Here is a 20,590-nt window from a genome sequence, read left to right as displayed (position 1 = left end):
CATGAAGAGAACTGGAAGAGTAAAGCTAAAAACTCAGGCTGAGATAAAAATAGTTTAATAGGAAACCAAAAGCTGTACGCATGAGCAAGGAAAATAATTTAATTTGCTGCTTTCCATGAACAGAAAGATCTTCAGCTATCTCCAGCAGTGCAGGGCCTCATCACATATAATAGTTACTTGGGAAGACTAATCACTGCAAACACCCTCTCCTCCTTCTTCCTTCCCCCACTGTATTTACTGAGCACGATGTCACATGGTCTGGAATATCCCTTTGGTCAGTGGGCTCACCTGTCCTGGCTCTGTCTCCTCCCAGCCTCCAATGCTCCTTCAGCCTCCTCCTGCCAGTGTGGCAGTACAAGAAGCACAAAAGGCCTTGGCTCTGTGTAAGCACTGCTCAACAATCACAAAAACATCTCTATATTATCAACCCTGTGTTCAGCACGAATCCAAAACACAACCCCATACTAACAACTGTGAAGAAAATTAATAGGTAGAAATCAGTTTTGATATTTCAATTTGTTACACATGTAGGCATTAATTTAATCAAAATAAGTAAATATTTTTTTTTAAATATATCATTAGATTGCATGTTTTGGAATTTAAAAGCTAATTTAAACTCTATACCATATGAGTTGTTAAGACCTGCAATCTACCAGTCAAATTATTCAGACACTTAAAATAAGAGCTAGGATAAAAGGATTTTTTTGATGGCTTGATTTTCCTGCACTTTCTGTTCTAAAGATTATATTGACTGGATTTTTTATCCCTCTTATTTGACATACAGTCAGCATTAGGTAATTTCTAACCTACATAACTTATCTTAGCCATCTTCTTTATGAAATCTGCTCCTGCATGTATAAAACATTTCTACTTTTGCAATGATCATGTATAAATGATTAAATTTAGTGCTTCAGTACCACATGTTGACTAGGAGACTCCTATTGCCAGGTAATATTTAGTATAATACTGAATGGCAAGTGGTATGTGTAAGCTGATGTCTGTCTCAGAAGGCACCTACAGGCATTTGGGATTAAGGACGCTTCTTTTGGGGATAGAACCTGTGGGCAGAAATAGTGAGGAGACTTCTTCCTTAGTCATAGCTGAATCTGTCATTACAGACCAGGAATGTGGCATGAAGTCTGGAGGGATGACAAGTGACCACCTTCCTTTTTAGGTAGAATTCTTATATCTCAATATAAGTTATTCAGATATCTTCAGAATAATATGACAAAGCTGTGCAGATAGAATCCTAAGCTGAACTGGTGGATGAGTAATTAAAGAAGAAAAAAACAAGTATGGAGTACTCAGTGTAGTCACAGACACTTTAAGCAAAACATGTTTAGCCTTTAGGAAAAACAAGTTCTCAGCATTGGTTTGTGTTTCTGGCATCTCAGATTGCTTTCCTTAATGTGTGGCTTCAAAACTTGAAATAAATGAACTCATTAATAATTTTCTGCTAATACATACCTGTAGAATTTATATTGTCCAAGAAATTTAAAATGGATTTTGCATCTTTCACATAAGTATAGGGTGCATTTCATTGACACTTCAACTGAATGAAATAAGTGAATGAAATACTACACTGAAAGAAATAAACTATACCTTTTACGCCTTGATGACCAATGCCCCTAAGACTATACCCCATCTGCAAAATTCTTTTTGGAAATTATTTATATACTCAAACTAAAAAAAAAAAAAAAAATACAAGCTTTTAGCTGTGTGTCTATTTTTTTATGTTTTCCTTTTCTTCTTTTTCTTTTTCTTTTTTTTTTTTTTTTTTGTATGTTTGTTTGGTTTACTTCTTGTAATTTCTTGTTTGCGTATACTGCTTGCTCCGGGTTGTTCACATACCTGTGCAGGTAGAGCAGAGGTGCTGTTGCTAGAAGTATCTCCCAGCACATATCAGTCCTGACCTGGAAAGCTGACCTCAGTTCAGAGGGGCATGCAGCTTGCATGGCCGTGCAGCCCCTTCATTGCTTGAGGCTGACAGCAGCTGCACCAGTTGTGACGGTGCCTTTTTGATGTGGGCTAGTGTCCAACAGGAACTCAAAGGAGATCCTCAGCTTATTTCACTCAGGTCACTGTGCCATAAGGTACTGACAAGTTGTGGTTGCTGTTGACCTTGGCTAAATTTGAAATAATGACCCAGAGGTGAACAGGCCCGTATCCCATTACCTCCACTCCAAGTCACTCCGAACTTCACGACAATAACATCTTTGAAGACCTTTTAATTTGCTTGAGCATGAGTTTCCCCTCTTAAACCTGTGGTGAATGGCTCTAATCAAATTATGTTTGCTCAGGCTATTACTTCAATAATATCTTGAAATCCTCTGGAACTTTTCCCAATGTTTTCTATTACTCTCTTCCTCACCCAGGAGCCAATGTGAAAGTGAGTTATATTTGATAACTATTTTTGTGACCCTTTCAGTATTTGATTTCCTGTTACTGGCTTGTGAAAATCAATCCTGTAGTCAAAGAGTGTACTAAAATACCAATCAATTACTAGCTTTTATTTAATTGTAATATAGTCTACTGTCTAAAACTTTGTTAAGGGCCCAAAATTAGACATCAAAAGAAGGGAAATACAGAACAAAACACTTTTCAGAGGCCTAATAGAATAAGTAGCAATTAGTTTTGGTCTTCACTAATATATATTTAGTTTAGCTATTTTTTAGCTGAAGCATCATTTCATTATATTGTTTATTTCTTATCCATAGTAACTTATAAAAGCTGTTTCTGTTGCTGTTATGATAGATAGGAGAGCTTTTGATTCCTGAAACTTCCAATTGCACTTATTCTTTACACAGCTTATAAAATGTCCATGAAATAATATTTTACACAAAAATATACCTACTTCCAACAGAAGAAATCCTAGGATTTCACAGAAACACTGAAAAATGTTTTAGCATACAAAAGAACACAACTGGAAAAAAAAATAATTTACCATTACAGAGTATACCACAGGGTGTAGCTGTATCTGCCAAACTTACGTGATGGATTTGTGATGATAACAAGTCCCCATCAAAGCCTGAGGTAGTTTCATGGTTCACACAGGGCTGATTTTTGCCTGTTTGGAGTATTAAAGAACACTTCAACATGGACTGATACTCTGATTTGCCACAGGGTTATTTGCAGTTTAGGTATGCTTCAACTCTACCCTCCTATGCAGAAATTCTAGGTTGAGCAGGAGAAAACCTATTTTCTGAAGCTTTCATAAATGCTAGATATTCTCCAGGCCCCCCTGTTATGTTTCTGTGGTAAAAACACTATGTAAAACATTAATTCAGTGAGGTTTTCTCTAGAAAATATAATTTCAATCCCCAACAAAAATAAAGGCTCATTTCAGATAAGTATCGATGCTGGTCTTCAAAGCTGTCTTCAAGAAAGGAGTAGGCCTGACCATTTTTGTGTAAATCAACTTGGCCTGTGTGGGGGACTGGAAAAAGTTGAAAGACCTCGACATAAATTTCTCTGCCAATTCTCTCAGCACTTTTATTAATACTGAAATTGAAGTAGTACCAGTTTAGGAGCATAGGATGTCTAAATTACATGGGAATAAATTATTAATTCCAGTGTGTTTCATTAGCTTTTTTTTTAAAAAACCCTATGCTAATATTTTCATTCACTGCTATTTTTGAATGGCTGGGCAAAAAAGACAAATTGTTTTGAGGATGGCAGTTGCTTGGCCAGCCTGGATTTGCTGATGGGTCCTTCCAAATTTTTAGAAGTTTCAAGGAAGGAACCTCATGAAGTTGAAATCACACATTCAGATTTTTCTTTTATCTTGATTCTGAGAAGGAGAGTAAAGTCATAAAAGGTACCTTTGTCAACCTTTATAAGGCTTCTATTACATTTAAAACCTTCTGTCTTTGGCAGTGAGCCTGACTGAACTTTTCTTATCAATGTATCTTTAACTTAAACCTGACACAGACACAGACACAAAATAAATCTGGCATACCAACTCATTGATCTGCATGTAGTGATATATTGCAGGTGCACATCATTTGGAAATAAATACTGCCACTGAAACAACCAGAGTTTACTTAACTCAAGGAACAGTAAACTATTCTCACCAACATTTAGCATTTTTCTTTTTCTTCCCATAATTTATGCTCCTCTTTTACTACTGTAATTATGTCAATGATTTTCAAAAGTTTTTCTTGTGTTTCAGTTGCTGTGTATTTTGATTGTTGGGTTGAAATTTGACTCTATGTCTTCTGTTATACATTAATTGCTAATACATGGTATTGACATAAGAAAAAAGTCCAGCACTTCAGCTATGTAATATTATTAACCAGTTCCTGGAAGCTTAGTAAACAGATTGACTGTTCTTACCCTTTTGTTCTTAGCAGTGACAAATTTAGTTTTCTAACTGTTGAACTCTAAGCTACATTTTCTTAACAATAATAATATCTGAGTAAGGCAAGATTTTGGATTTTACAGTTTTTTATTGAGAAGGAGCTCTATTTCCAGTTGGGTTTGTTTTGTTTCATGTTTTGGTTTTTTTGTGTGGTTTGATTTGTTTGTTTGCTTGTTTTTACAATGAGACAGCATTTATAGAAGAGTACATTACTGGTAGCAAGAACATAGAAGGTACCTGTGGTATTGGCTACTTGCAGCTGTGGAAAAATTTCCAGCTGTGGAAAAACAGTTAAGAAAGCACAAAGAGCAAATGCACAGTATAGCCTATGGAAACAGTGGGAGATGGGATTTTCTGTTAGTTTGGGCTGTTTCTTCAATACAAGGATGGGTTTCTGCAGGGCCAAAAAATTATTGATATCTGAGTCCTTTGTCTAACAGGTTTCTCTTATGCTGAGCAAGTTCTTCAACATCATCAGGTAAAACTCAAAGGAGTGAAGAGGAAGTCTTCATAACTATGGTACAAATGTCAGAACACTCTCAGAAGTCTGAGTGTTTAAAATCTGACAAATTAAATAAAAGCATAAAATCAATATAGTGTTTTGGTGTTCTGTGCGTTCTATAATACTGTTCATAAATATGTACCCCATGTTCTGAAACTGGTGCTCTCCAAAGGTGCAGCTCAATCAGACAAATCATCTCCTTAACCTTTGGCAGCAGGTAAGAAAAAAATAAGGAATACCTTCTCCAACCATGATAAATGTGAAGCAATATCAATGTCATTTTAGCTATGCAAAAATCTTTGGATAAAAATATAATTCAGCACATGTTTATTTGATTTCCTTACAAAATCAGTATCCTCAGTGGTGATACTGATCTATCCAATCAAGTTTTCCTTGAACATTTGCATATTTTTCTACTATAAATAGTTTGAACATCTGCGGCAGTAATTTATAAACCTCATTTGTATTATTTATAGTACTTTTTTATTAGTTTAACACTAGTTCTTTAAAAAAAGAATCCACTGAGATGCACTGGAGAACTTTGAAATTAAGCAAGTAATAGCAAAAATATTTGCTTGACCAAACAGAGAAACCACAAAGTAGTAAGGAAAACATGAAAAAAATGGTATATAGCTCAGCAGACATAATGTAGATAAGCACTAAACATATTTTTTAATAATGAAAAAGCATTTGTGTTTCTTTATAATACTGAAATTTGGCCTTGAGGTTTGAATATTTTCCCTGTATATTTCCTCTTTTATTTTTAGATTTTGATATAATAGGAAGCAATCTCTTTATCAGTGTCAGTCCTAATTTTAGTTGTTTTTTGCCAGTGGCTCTCTGTAAAACGGTATATATGAATCTTTGTTTCCTTTAGGAGTTGTTTATTAAGTCAAAAAGACGGTATATATATCTCAATGCGATTTAAAATCTTTTATGAGAAAAGTAAATGACAATGAAAAAGCCCGGATTTTTTATCCTCACTCTATGAGTTAAAGTTAAATATGACTAGATGTGAGTTTAACAAAATCATTTGGATCACTTCTATATTTAAAAACATAAAAGACACGAGAATTTAGTCAGAGTTTTTATATCTTCCTATTAATTCATCACACATTGCAGGATAAAATATGGTAGTCCATTCCTACCTGTCTAAATTAAGTAAATTTATTCCACTTGAAAAGTACATGCTTCTGTACTATTTTAAATATTTAAAAGTTTTCAATTTACTTGTTAAGATTGAATAAACCAAGAGATTTCTGAAAATAGTTCAATAAGAATATACAGAATAAATTGTAAGGTAACGTACTGTTTCATACTGTTTCATGAGGATAAAATTAAATAAAATTAAAGCATATTATATTCTCCAAATTGGTGACTGCAGAGAGTTTTAACATTTTTATGTGTTTCATAATGAGTGAGCAGGTAAGGTAAGGTTAGTATAAATAGTATAGTAAAACAAGCTCTGCACTGTGGGCTGCCAAGTTTTCGGGAACCAAATTTAGTAGTTCTTTATAGGCTGCTTCTCCACCCAGTCATGTTCGAGTATTAATATTGCTGGCTCATTACTCAGCCCACCTTTTTTTCTAAACTCAGAGGAGAAAAGACAGATTTCTTGGGATGCCTACTGATGCCTACAAAATTAACAGTAGTCATCTTTTAAAAACAATATTTTTTTTACTCTGTATTATGACCTATCATAAGACAGGTAAAGATAGTGTACACTGAAAAGAAAAATAATTTCTTCTCATAATCCAAATAGATTTTAAAATTCCATAGAGATTTTGTTTAAGCTTGATAAAAAATACTGGACAGGAAATACATTGCTAAGATTAGAGAAAGTTTTTTGTCTCAGATGTGCAAGAATTACTACTGGGAAAGACAGCATGGGTGTGGCAACAGTGTCCCAGGCTCTGCTTATAAACAGCCTTGGAATAATGTCTTCATAAATGGAAAAAAAATCAAACAATACTACCAACAGTAGTGTGGAAAATTTAAAGGATTATTGGGAAAAAATATGTTTTTTCAGAAAAGAAAATAAATAAAAGCAAAACCCACAACAATAAAAAAACAGTATCTCTGTAATCTACTGGATGTATTGTCTGGGAGAAAAAAAAAATCCATTTTACAAAAACAAATCCATGTTTATAAATACATTTTGAAAGGATTGGTTTGGACTAAAAAAAAAAATTGCAAAGGAATAAGAGTAGGAAAAGATGGGAAAAAGATTGGGAAAAAAAAAAAGGCAATATGTGTTTTTGAAGTGTTTTGGCTCCCAAATAGCATATTCAATCAAAAGCATCTGACAACCTCCCCATTGGAATCTTCTGCTTGTCAGTGAGAATACTGTGAAAAAGAGAACAGTTAATATAATCAATTCATTCTTTCAGAATCTCCCTCCTGATGTTCAGTTAAGGAAGCCTGGTGCTATCATTTCGTTCCAGGAGCAAAGCCTAGCAAAGATTGCAAACTGTCTAAATAAAAGCTTAGAAATTGAAGACATGGAGACTTGGAATCCATAAATATCTTTAGTTTGTTTGGTTGGTTGTTTTTTTTTTTCTTTTTCTGAATAAGGAAGGTAATGAATTTCATAGAATAATAAAATGGCTTGAGTTGGAAGGGACCATAAAGATCATCTAGTTCCAAGCCCCCTGGGCAAGGGCGGGGACACATTTCACTAGACAAGGTTGCTCAGAACCCCATCCAACCTTGCCCTGAACTCTTCCAGGCATGAGGCACTCACAAACTCCTCTGGGCAACACTTTTCAGTACCTCACCGTGCTCACAGCAAAGAATTGTCCTAGTATCTACTCTAAACCAAGCCTCTTTCAGTTTGAAGCCGTTCCCCCTTGTCCTGTCACTATATGTCTCGTAAATAATCCACTCTCCATCTTTCTTGCAGGCTCCCTGAAGGTTCTGGATGACTTGCAATTAGGTCACATCAAAGCCTTCTCTTTTCCAGTTTGAACAAACCCAATTCTCCCAGCCTTTCCTCATAGGAGAGATGTCCCATTTCTTTAATCATCTTGGTGAGCCTCTTCTGGGCTCATAGCAATAGGTCAATATCCTTCTTGTGCTGGGGACTGCAGAACTAACTGTACGAGGTACCCAAGGTGGGATCTCACAAGAACAGAACAGAGAGGTAAAATCCCCTCCCTTGACCTGCTGGCCAAGACTTGTTTGATGCTGCTCAGGAAACAATTGTCTTTTTGAGTTTCCAACACAATCCTGGGTCATGTTCAGCCTCTCATCCATGAGTACCCCAAAGTACATCTCAACAGGGTTGCTCTCAATATGTTTATATCCCAGCCCATATTGATACTGTGGATTGCCCCAAGCCAGGTGTGGCACCTTGCACTTGGTCTTGTTAAACTTCATGAGATTCCCAGGGGCCCACTTCTTGAGATTGTCCAGGTCCTCTGGATGGCATCCTGTCCTTCAGGTGTGTCCACTGCACCACTCTGCTTGGTGATGTCTGCAAATTTGCTGAGGATGCACTAAATCCTTTCCTCTGTGTCATTAGTGAAGACAATAAATAACATTAGTCCCAACCCAGACCCCTGAGTGACACCACTTTTCATTGATGGGCATCAGGATTCTGAGCTGCTGGCCACTACCCTCTGGATATGACCTTCCAACCACTTTCTAATCTGTCCTGCAGTCCACCCATCAAATCCGTCTCTTGCCAATTTATGGAGAAGGATATCATTGAGGGGGAAAGTGTCATAGACTTTACAGAAGTCCAGATAAATTATATCTGTAGCTCTTCTCTTGTCTGCTGATGTAATCACTTCAGTGTAGAATGCTTTTTCATAGGAAATGAAGGTTGAATTTCAAATGAAAGAAGTAAATGGTTAATATACAAACTCGGTTGATAATTTCCTTGTTTTGTTCTTGTGTCTATAGTTGTCCATTACTAGCTTATAATTTAATGTACAAAATGAGTATTCAAATATTTGGAAAGGTTAATATACGGGGGTAAAAAATACTATAGAGATAGCATGGTTTTTTATTTACATCACTCAAAATCAGACAAGAATTAGTAGTACATTGAGAGGATGTAGACAACCTAAGAGAATAACACAACAGATGTTTAATGCTGACAGTGTGAGTCAAGCACACTCACTTTGTCCTACACTTTGGCCTATTTGAGAGCTGGAACTGACAGAATGAGTATTTTGCAAAATGCATTATCTGAAATGAAGATTGATATAGGGAAAAAAAAAAGGAAGGTATCAGTATAATTAATTTCTATACAGTTGTAATGATTCCTCAGTTGAAATACTAGATTTCATTTAAGTCAGCCAGTTCAAACATATTAGAATTTTGATTTTATCTGTATATCTTTCTTGAAGAAAAATTTTAGGGCAACAGAAAAATTAGTGTGAAAACAATGATCTTATTAATGCAAAAGTGCACAACAATAAAGAGTATCTTTAACGGAGGCATATTGAATAATGCATGGCATAAGATACCGGATGGCAAATCCAAAACTTCTCTCTCCCTATCAAAGTATAATGTAAAATTACAAGCATATAAATTGAACTGTGAAGTAAAAAAATTAAACATTCCACGAAATATTATATCCTTTTAATTAATTGTGTTAATTTTTACTACAAGTTACTAGAGGCTATGAAACTAAAAAAGAAGTAAAATTAATATTCATATGATTAATGAAAACATTTATAGCTGTATTATACAGGCTTATGTATTCATACATGTATGTCTTCATGCTCTAGGAAATAAATGAATGCAAAGTATATGGAGCAGAAGTTGTTTTCTATGTGGTGATTGTGTTCACACCATTCTAACCAAAATATGGTCATGGTTCTAGTCACAATGAAGGCAGGAAATACAGATACGGTGCAATTAATTATTTAGTTTCATAGGAGTTATGTAAAACTTTGGATGTCCAGAGCAGACCTATTAAGGCCTTTGGAAAAAAAAATATATGTGTGTGAGTGTCTGTGTGTAAGAGTCATGGGTGAATGGTTATGGATTGATTAACTTTACTAACTGAACAGAAGTACATCTACTTACATGTCTACAGCATGGACAAGCTGAACTGGTGATGTAAACCTCCTTTGACAAGTGTTCTAGTGGCATTATACATACTTTCCTAAGACTCTTCAAACAGGCTCAATGAAGATGTTGAGATCCTTCTGTCCATGTCTTGAGGCGATTGTCAGGTGCAGTTGCTAAGCTTCTCTCCATTGTATTTGAAAAATACATTGGATAAGGAAAGAGCAACTGGTGCCATGTATCTTGAATTCTGCAAGGCTTTTGACATAATATCATTTTTTTCTAATTTAAAAAGATACAGATATTACAGATGGACTATTTAATGTGTAAGAAGTTGGTTGGATGGGTGTGTCCAAAGAATGGCAGCCCACAGCTCAATGTCCAAATGGAATCATTAAAATCTGCTGTCCTTCAGCAGTCCCTGTTGGGGCTGATACTGTTCAATACCTTTATTGTGACATTGAGTCAGCATTCTCAGCATGTTCACAGATGCCACCTTACTGAGTGGTGCAGCTGGAAGAGATGCCATGAAGAGGGAACCTAACAAATTGAATACAACATCCAGCTCTGGGATTCCTAGCACAAGAAAAGCATGAATCTGTTGAATGGGTCCAAAGGACAACACAAAAATTATTAGAGGACTGGAACACTTTTACTATGTAATAATGTTGAGAGTTGAGGTTGTCCATCTTGTAGAAGCCTGTGCTCTGGGGAGGCCTTATTGTGGCCTTTCAATACTTAAAAGGGTCTTATGAGAAACGCACTGGAGAGATGTGTTTCTCCAGTGCCAGTATTGTAAAACAAGAGGAGTGGTTTTAAACGGAAAACTGTAGGTTTAGATTAGGTCTAGTGAGGCACTGAAACAAGTTACTCAGAGAAGATGTGGATGCTCCTTCACAGGAAGTCTTCACGGCCAGGATGGATGGGGATATGAGCAGCCTGGTCTTGTGAAAATGTCCCTGCCCATGGTAGGGAGGCTGGGCTTGGTAAGATTTAAAGACTCTTTCCAAAACATTTTATGATTCTATGTGATAAATCAAATTAAAAAAAAATCCTAGTAGAATAGTATAGTGCTTTTTTGATGTTATATTGTGATAAGGAAACAAAAAATACTTAAGTAGCCAAGGACCAAAACAGCCCAGGACTACAATTGTAAAACAGGAGAGCTCTGTTAAATTCTCTTTTTATTATTCTCTGTGTTTATTTTTCTAAGAGAAGATTTTAAATAATTTTGCATAAACAAAATGAGCTATCCGAGTTCTTCTTCCCAGTACTTTCCTGATTCTATTCTAGGATTTTTTTTCTGTTCTGGGCTAAAATAATTTCCACTCTATCTGCATTTGTATAATGCATGAACTGTCATTTCCTTGTGTTACCACATAGAATAGATTTGACCATTTTCAGACTGGGAACAAGTTTTCAGAAAGATTTGTTGTGTGAATTTTTATTTTGCTGTTTCAGAAATCACTTCTTTGTCATTTTCTTGGCAAGTTAATTGAAAGTTGGTGACATGACAAGTACTAAAAAAATCCTTTTGTTCTACCACAGAAGAATGGATTATATTTTGTATCTGATTCTTTTAAATTATAGTTTTTCTTATATTTTTAATATGGTTATTTATTGAAATTCAGGTAATATTTTAAGACATAATGCATAATTCAGTACATATTTTTACATTTGCTTTAATCACCATATGCCAACTCTTAAGGTTGAGAGCAAAAAATAATCACTGTGCATGAATTCAGCTGGGAAGAGTAATATTTTTTTACCTGAGCTGCTGTTTATATGTTTTGGTATATATTTACCTTGGTATTCAAAAGTACATTCAATAGGATTCACATATTTAGTTATTAGAGAATTTTGCAAAAAAAATTAGAAATGTTAGACAACTTTTGCAATAAATGGTCCGCATAAGGTAATCTTCTCACTTGATTTTTATAGTGGTTTCAGCTTAAGGGTTTAAGTTCGTCAGATGTAGTTGGACCAGTACTCAGCAAAGGAACATTTTCACTATAATGTCAAAGTACTTCATTTCCATGATTTACAAAGTTATTCTTTTCTATCAATAACAGATTTTTAGTTTAAAAATAGCTTCTTACAAATCAAGCCTTGCTGAATAACAAAGTAGGAGGAGCAGCTGGACCAAGGAAGGAAGACTTGTAGAAACAGATCTTGTTGAGTAAAAACGGCACTAGAAATTATCCTTTTAATATATACTCATTAAAAAACTCTCTTTTTAATGCAGTCATGTAATTCTGTTTGTTCTTTATTTGCTTTTCCCAGACATTTCTTTAACAGGCAGCTATTACAGAAGCACACACATGTCTTTATCCAGGAACTCCTCTCTTGAGCAGTATGTGTTTATGAGTGAAAAACAGGTGCTCTCCTTTTTGCTCATCACCATTTGGACTGCTTTCAACTGATAATGCCTTTAAAAAATGTGAAGAACACCTGCCATCTTTATATCAGAACTGGTATAAGTAGTCATATTTTTAGTTTTATTGCCAAGAATATCTTGTTTCTTGAAAGCTTATATTGGACTCTCCAACCGCTGATGTCAATCTGGATCAGTCCAGCTGTACAGTCAGCATTTCTTGGCAGTACGTTGTGAGAAGCTGGCTATATATGCTCTTTGTCTTTGAAACACTTCAACTTAGGAAATAACTCATTTTTCTTTTCTTCCCTTTACCAGAGTTATTCTCTATTTTACTGTCATTCTTACCAGTTTGGTCTCATGTAATTTTTACTTATTACTTGCAATGCAAATAACAGTTCTGGGAATAAAATATAATCTGTGTTTCTATTGCTGAAGGGTTTATCCTGAGCTATGGATTGAATTCTTGATTCTGGTATTTTTAGGTGGTGTTCAGCTGTGTACTGTAAACATCTAAATGTTGACTTCTGTGTTTAATTGGAGTCCCTGAGTTCGTGTAGACTGAGGCTCAGTTTACTTGCATGTATTTCTGTCTACATCTGGATTCACCTGAGGAGTCTCAGGATACCTAAGTTCATGGTTCTCAGAGAAATAGCTCTGTACCATAGTAAGATTTGTCCCACAGCAGAATTTGGGAATGGGGAGGACATCACACTCTGAATTAAACACTTATGTGTCTACTGCTAGAAATTTACACTTCCATTATGATCTGGGGAAGTATAAATTTGACTGAATTGCTTCACAGTAGTGTCTATTGCCATCTGAGAGGCTTTAGAATATCTTCTCTCACATCCTGATTCCAGTATAAGTCTGCTCTCCTGAAATATCTACCATCCCACATGGATATCTCTGATAAAGTCAAGTATCTAAAACAACATGAGGAGTGCTGGCATGATCAACTCAGTGGGATCTTTATAGTCTATGATCTACAAATGAATTATTTATTTTTCAGAATAATGTACGTAATAATGTATGTAATATTTTACTTTTAATTAATATCAGTAATCCATTGCTTACTCACTGGAATGTTAGAATGAGATTGAAGATAGACTAATTAATACAAAATCTTGCTGTCTTGCAAAATTAAATAATTCCATGTTGAATCATATTTTATAGAACTATGGAACGAATTTCTCCAAGTAAATCATATAATAGGAATTGTTTATTATGGTAACTATAATTCAGAAGTAGATGCAACCTTTAACAAAAGTTTATTAAATACTTGAGAAAGCAAAATCAACTCTCTTTTTCTTCATCAGTATCAGTCAAACTTAGGCAAAGCAGGGGTATATTCCTTTGAAAATTATAATTTGCTTTCTTAGCATTAACACCCTAATCAGATTTTTAGACTCCATAAAAATCAAATTATAAATAAAAGTATTTTTGAGACATATTTCATTATTTGATATATACAATATACATGGAGATTTTGAGAATACAGTTTATGCCAGTAGGCTACATCCTATTTACTTAGGTAGTTTACAGTACCTACCTGTTGAGCAAATCATATGGGCAAAATCTGTGACTGTCTTGATATAATTCTTAAAATTAAACCTTTAAAACTTAGAGTTGCCCAGAGCCATTGGTTTTCAATGATCAGCACAAATTCCTTTTCAGTGCATAAAAATTTTTAAAAGTATTTCAAAAGGAAAATTACTAACATCATGGCATATATAAAATAAATGTCATAGTTGCTTTTTGTCTTATTTCATTTTCCAGAAAGCTCGGAATTCTAAAGGATACTGATGAGGAAGAAATGCAATGATGGGTGAATTAAATCTCTTGAAAAGGCTTAGAAAAGTACATGTGCAGTAAAACTGATGGTGAAATTAAAGTTAGTGAAACTTGGATCCATTAAAATTTCAATCAAATTTCAAAAAAGATTTCTCTAGCTGGATTCTTCTCTCACATAGTTTTGTTCCCGAAGAATTGACTTTTACACATGACCCCCAAAATGCCACTATCTGCCTCATATTTGAGCTCTTGATTTTTCTACAAGGTAAAACAGCTCAGTTTAATTTAGTAAAGTGCACATCAATCAGCTGTGCTACCACAGCCTTACTACTCATCTCCTTCCCCTTGCCACCACCTAGGATCATGTGGTTCTGAGCCTGGTGTTTGTGCTTTAACCTACCCCATGCCCCCCAGATTTGTACCTGTTACCCAGGATCATGAAGAGAGATAAGCATCAGCAAAGAACAAGTCATAAAAGCCTTTCAGGAATCAAAACAGGGGTTACAGAAGTGCTATGATTTGTGGTTGTATTGCAAGATTGCTGCATGTCTGTCTCATTGATAGCAAAATGAAGTTGCCATCCACATTAGGATTGCTTATGTCATAGCATGATCAATTAAGTTTGTTTTTTATGATTAGCAGATATGTTCTAGAGATGATCATACTGTTGGCTTACTAGCACAGAGCAAACGTTCTGCTACACACAGTCTAGAGCCTGAAACAGTGAGAATGTTTCTGCATGTGCATACCAATGTGGGTACATACCACTGCATCTCTTCTCTTCTTTTTTTTTTTTTTGTATGTATCAGGTTTAATAGAAGTAATAGGAAATTTTAGTGGTTTTGCATCAATATGCCCAATTAAAAAAAAATATACAGATGACTGCCTTTTTTGGGTTAACTGGATATTTAAAATAATGTCATTGCAAGCTGAAAATGTCCCCATTAATGCATTTTATAGCCCCGTGCAAGGATTACACAGTCAATGCTTAAACCATGAGATTCTTGAATAAACCTTGTGTGGCTGACTCAGTTTAACACCTGGAAAGCCTGTGAGTCCTGCTGTGTGATCGATTCCAAGTACACCCAAAATAAAAGCATCCCACTGACAGTTTCACATATCAGTTGCATCATTGGCCAGCAGAAATTTTGCTCAAAGTAGCAATGGAGGCTATGAGGACTGAAAAACTCTAAGAGCTACCAGGCAAAAGAGGCTTTTTCAAACAAGAATAGTACATTTGACACCTGGTACCTTAGACACTTGAAAGAAGACAGCACTTTTATTTTATTTGCTGTGTTTTAAAGAATATGAATAATGTAGTAAATATGACAAAATATGGATGCCATTTTTAAATGGTGAATAAACTTTGGAAAAATACAGAATTGTATTTATCTTTAAAAAATTAATTTTCATACAGCTTACCCAAAAATTTGAAGTTTTGTGATCTTTCAAGTTTCTTAATGCATAATTACTAACCTGATGTGACAGGTGCTGATATTTTTAGCATTAAACAAACAAGTATAAATTTTAAAATTCAGGTGAAGAGAAGAATTTTAAAAAATTCCAAGAGAGGACTACACTGGGCTGAAAGCAGATACTTAAAAAATTTGCCAAACAGAACAAGAAATGATCCTACACACACAGACAAAAAAAACCCCAAACAACAAAAACCAAATCAAACAAAAAAACAAACCCAAACCAAAACCAAAACAAATAAAGCAAATACAACAACAAAAACAAAAAACAAAACAAACAAAAAACAAAACAAAAAAAAGCAAGCACAAGCAAAATACTAATTAAACATAGAAAACCAGCTGAGGTCATCTAAGAAATTACTAAATAATTTTAAAATTACTAATTATTTTGTAAGACTGATCATGTATTTTTGCCTTTGCTCTTCCTTTGAGATGGTTTCACTTGAGATTAGGGAGGTAAATGGAGAAGAGAAAATATTGCAGCATCATTTTTTGGCTCACCAAAGCCAGGGTATAATAAAAATTTTCAAAATTTTTTATTTTTATGTAAAATATTCATTTTGGTCTGTTGGATTTCATAGGTCAAAACTACTTGTCTTTCACAATTTGCTAGGAATTTCATTCAACATAAATCATCATTTAATTTTCAAGTGACAGATGAATTAGGAGGCATAACTATTTACAGGATGCACTGTGGGAAATAATTTAATCAAATACTTATCTCTAGCATTGAGATCCAAATTTAGATCTAATATAAGTTTTTAAGATGTTTAACTAGGATTTTAAGAATTTAGCTATGATTTAATCTTACTTTACAGCAATGCAATTAAAAGCAGCATTCAACTTACTGTTTATCTGAAAAAATGTCTCCCTTGGGGTGGCTTCTCCTTTCCCGATATTGAAACAAATCAAAGCCAGGAAAACTGAGAGTATGTAGTTGCCTGAAAGGAAACTCCTTAGCTAATGCTATCAGCACTCAGCTTGAAGCTACTTCCAGAATCAGAAATAAATGTAATGCATTGCCAGAGGACAAAAGTTCCAGTTACAAGAGCAGAAAATGCCATAAGGACCTATCCTTCCTTTTCTTCCAGCCATATAATATCCCACCTCAAGGACTGAAGGAGGATCACTAAATGATGACAGGGACTGAGTTTCCTCATATTATTCAGATATTCCAAATTTCGTATCGGTCTATATGAGCTGTAGTTTCACACATTTTCATTGGAGGCTATTACAGCTACTGCATTAGTTATCGAGAAATGGGTAATTTCGGAGGTACCAGACACTCTCTGAGGCCCTACCTGTAAGTGAACTGCATACCTTTAATTAAAGGACATAAACTTATATGCACTCATGTACTCTATAACCAGTCAAGAAAAATACAGAACAACATCATGAATATGCAACAATATGAGTTTCTTTGATGCTAAGTGAATCAGTACAAGCATCTAAAAACTGCATCTTTAAAACAATTAATCACAATTAGCATTTTCTGACTGAAAAATATTAAATCCTAAATCTGACATAGGAAATGGTTTTACAAGGGAGATGCAAGACAGATTTGGCATGGGGGAGATGTAGGCATAGAACCACGAGTAGAATTTAAAACTATAACAGCTGGACATAGAGCTATCAAGAGACCAGTTACACAAAATATCTTTACAAGATACAAAACGATTACAGACAATAGACTAAATATCCAAAAGTTGTTCCACCTTTATTTCCACAAACAGCATGCCAAATGTCAAAGCTTTCTTTGGTAGAAAAACAATTTTAATTATCAAAGTAGAATCTGTACTGTGGAAAAATTCTTTTTGGATTGATGGGAAAGTATTGTCTTCATGTTTGTGATTGCCTGTGATTGCCCATTTTATTTAATTTAAATTGATGTGGGTAATATTAGTTCTACTTAACATAATGAGATAATTGCTTTGTAAATTCGGCTTTTTTTTTGCTCATTGCTTAATGGTATTGATTCTTAATGTCAGTGTTAAATATCTTAATATTTATTTTAATTGGAATTACCAAGTTTTCTAGCTAATTTAGAATCTGAAAATAATTGCTTCAGGTTTTGGAGTCCTGAGGCTACACAATCATCCCATATACGGAAATACATAAAATCATGGAGAAAAAATTAAAAGTTAAGAACAGCAAAAAATTCCTAAATATAAGTTAAATATCGCCCTATTTTTAGGAATAATATTTTAGTTTTTTGTTCTGGGGATATTGGACTGCTTAGCCATTTCCGAGATTCACTGTTAAAATATCAGTAGTGTTGATTACTTTAGCAAGTTTGCAGGTATAAGAGTACATAGATTAAAATAATTTTAAAATAACAACATAAAACATTTATTAAAATAATAATAAAATAAAATAATTAAAAATTAGTGTCTAAAAAACTTGGCATACTTTTTTCATCTTTCTTAATTGATCTAATAAATTCAGAGTTGTAAAACTCTAGAAAGAATTTCATGTTATGATAGTCTGATTCTCTTCCAACTAGGGCTATTTATTATAGTGACTATTGTACACTGCAGCCAGGGGTATATAATGCACCACTTTCTCACTGAAAGCAACTTCACACTGTAAAGTCAGAAAACCTTTGAAGATATGGATAATTCAAAGGAAATTAAAAAGATGACACAAATAATACTTTTGCAATTATCTTGTCACAAAAATCAAGTTGTACCTTTAGGCTGTTAGAAGTTAATACTACAGACGAGAGTATCATTCACAATTTTAAATTCTGAATGATAACATCACTAGAACAGTGGTTTAATTCCTCTGGTATTAGAAATCTGGATGCTTTTGCTCCCTGAAACTTCAGTTGAATTTGGATGAATTCACAAACCAAGATCTAAATATTAAACTGAAGTAACAAAAGCAACAAAAGAGATTGAGGTCAGGAAGTAAAGGCATGAAAACCTCTATGAGGCAGAACTGATGATGCTTTTGTATAAAATTTCCAGCTATGCCCTAATTTATTGTGACTGTTGCTTATGGATTAAGTAAATTATATTTATCAGCATAAAAGTCTGCTTCCTTGAATTACACTTCTGCTGTATTTCTCCACATTCATTTTATTCATCTACCACAAAAATAATATTATTTTAGTGGTTTAAAATTAAAGATTTTTAAACCAGTATTTCCCAGTGTAGAACTCTAGATATTAAAAAGAAATAACAAGTATTTTATCTCCCTTTATTAATTTCAATATTCTTATATGAATTGCGAAAGCACAGTATTACATAAATATTAATAGATAATACTTAAACTGGAAATGTGTAGGAAGAGGGCACACCTTATTTCAGTAATGAAAACCTGTCCTATATATGCAAATTACGCTTGAAAAAGTTCTAAATGGACATACATGAACTCAACTCTCCACCCAGCTCAAACACATCTATAACACAGACTTCATATCAGCATATAAAGGAATCTGTAGGACCTATAACAGAAGATTATATCCAAATTCAAATTCTCAGTTCCCCTTTCCCAAAAAACCCTTCCTTTTTGAATGTCATTTATATTTAGGTAATACAAACCAAATCTCAAGGTTTTTATTTTATGAATTTTTCTTACTACATTGCCTGTGGCAAGTGTAGCATCCTGACCTACTACATAATAAGAGTTTCTCTAGTATCAGTAGAATAAATACTCAAACATTTGTACTTTGGCAGGCAATTCTCAAAATCAGTGAAGTAGGCAGATGACCTGGTTTTAAAAGTCATTTTTAGAAATTGTTTTAGGATCAAGTTTTTAAATTTAGCATAGCTGACATAAAACATAGAGAACTTTGCATTGCTGCGAAAAAAGAAAAAAAATACAATATTGCTTAATCAGACTTCAGCTGATAGAGATAAGAACTGAAACTGAAAACTCCCAGCTATTTACTCCAAATCATTTAGCTATACTTGGAATTTCTGTCAAATGCTTTATGCTGAGTTATACTGAAAACTGCCACCAAATAAAAATGGTAGGGAGAAGTCTCTATGTCTGTTTATTTTAGTGTCAAGGCTTCTATTATTCTCTATGGCCTTTGCTGATTATAACTCAGTGATAGATCAGCATTTGTCCACTAGAGAATCAGTAAGACACACACTTGGTTCAGAAATACTGGAGAGTTAAATGAATGCATTCTCGTTATTACATTTGTGTATTTCATGTGTCAAACATGAAATGGAACATTAAGTCAGGAGTTAAAGAGAAAAAAGATGCTGTCACAGAAGAATGAAATAGAACATATTTATATTACTGTGTGTAATTTTTATGCAAAGTGGGCAGGATGAAATGGCTAGAAATGGCTAAAAAAGCTGTCTTTGGGAGCAGAAATTTCTTGTATTAGTTCTCCATTTACTTCTATTTTAAAACTTCATTTGCAGTATTTCAATGGTTCATGACTTATTCTGAAAGCACATTTATTCATTAACAACTCTACACATAAATGTTATAACAAAAAATAATTAACATAATAAATAGAACTTTAATAATGGAAGTATTTACAGAAATATTGGGTATGATGTTTTAAAAAACACTTTGCTATCCTACTATGTCTTGGGAATCTCTCTCCATATATCTAATTATGCATTTAAGCTTCATGTAAAGATTAGAAATTCTAAAATTAAATTATGTGGCTGTACAGTCGTTGTTCATTTCATCTGGGATTATGATGTACTCCATATATATATGTATTTATGTTCACCAACTCATCTTCCATTCATATTCTTGAGATAATTTAGAGTGCTTTTTGAATTGTTTAATGAATATTTCTCCAAATTCACAATACCTAAGGTGTGAGCCTGATTATCATTTCAACTCCCCTAATTATATATATTGCTGTGGTTTCATCCCAGCCAGCAACCAAGCCCAACAAATCCACTTGTTTATTTCCCCATCACCAGGTCCAGAATTGAAAGGGTAAAAGCTAGAAAACTTGGGGGTTGAAGTAAAGATAATTTAACAGGAAAAACAAAAGCTATAGACACTTGTAGAGCAGAACAAGGAATTAATTCACTGCTTGCCATGATGGGGCCAGCAGAGCAGGGCCCCATCACATGCAGCAG

The sequence above is a fragment of the Melozone crissalis genome, unplaced genomic scaffold, assembly GCF_028551555.1.
Source record: "Melozone crissalis strain CALT ecotype California unplaced genomic scaffold, PUWL_Pcris_2 ptg000013l_1, whole genome shotgun sequence".
Lineage (NCBI taxonomy): Eukaryota > Metazoa > Chordata > Aves > Passeriformes > Passerellidae > Melozone > Melozone crissalis.
This window is presented reverse-complemented; position numbering follows the sequence as displayed.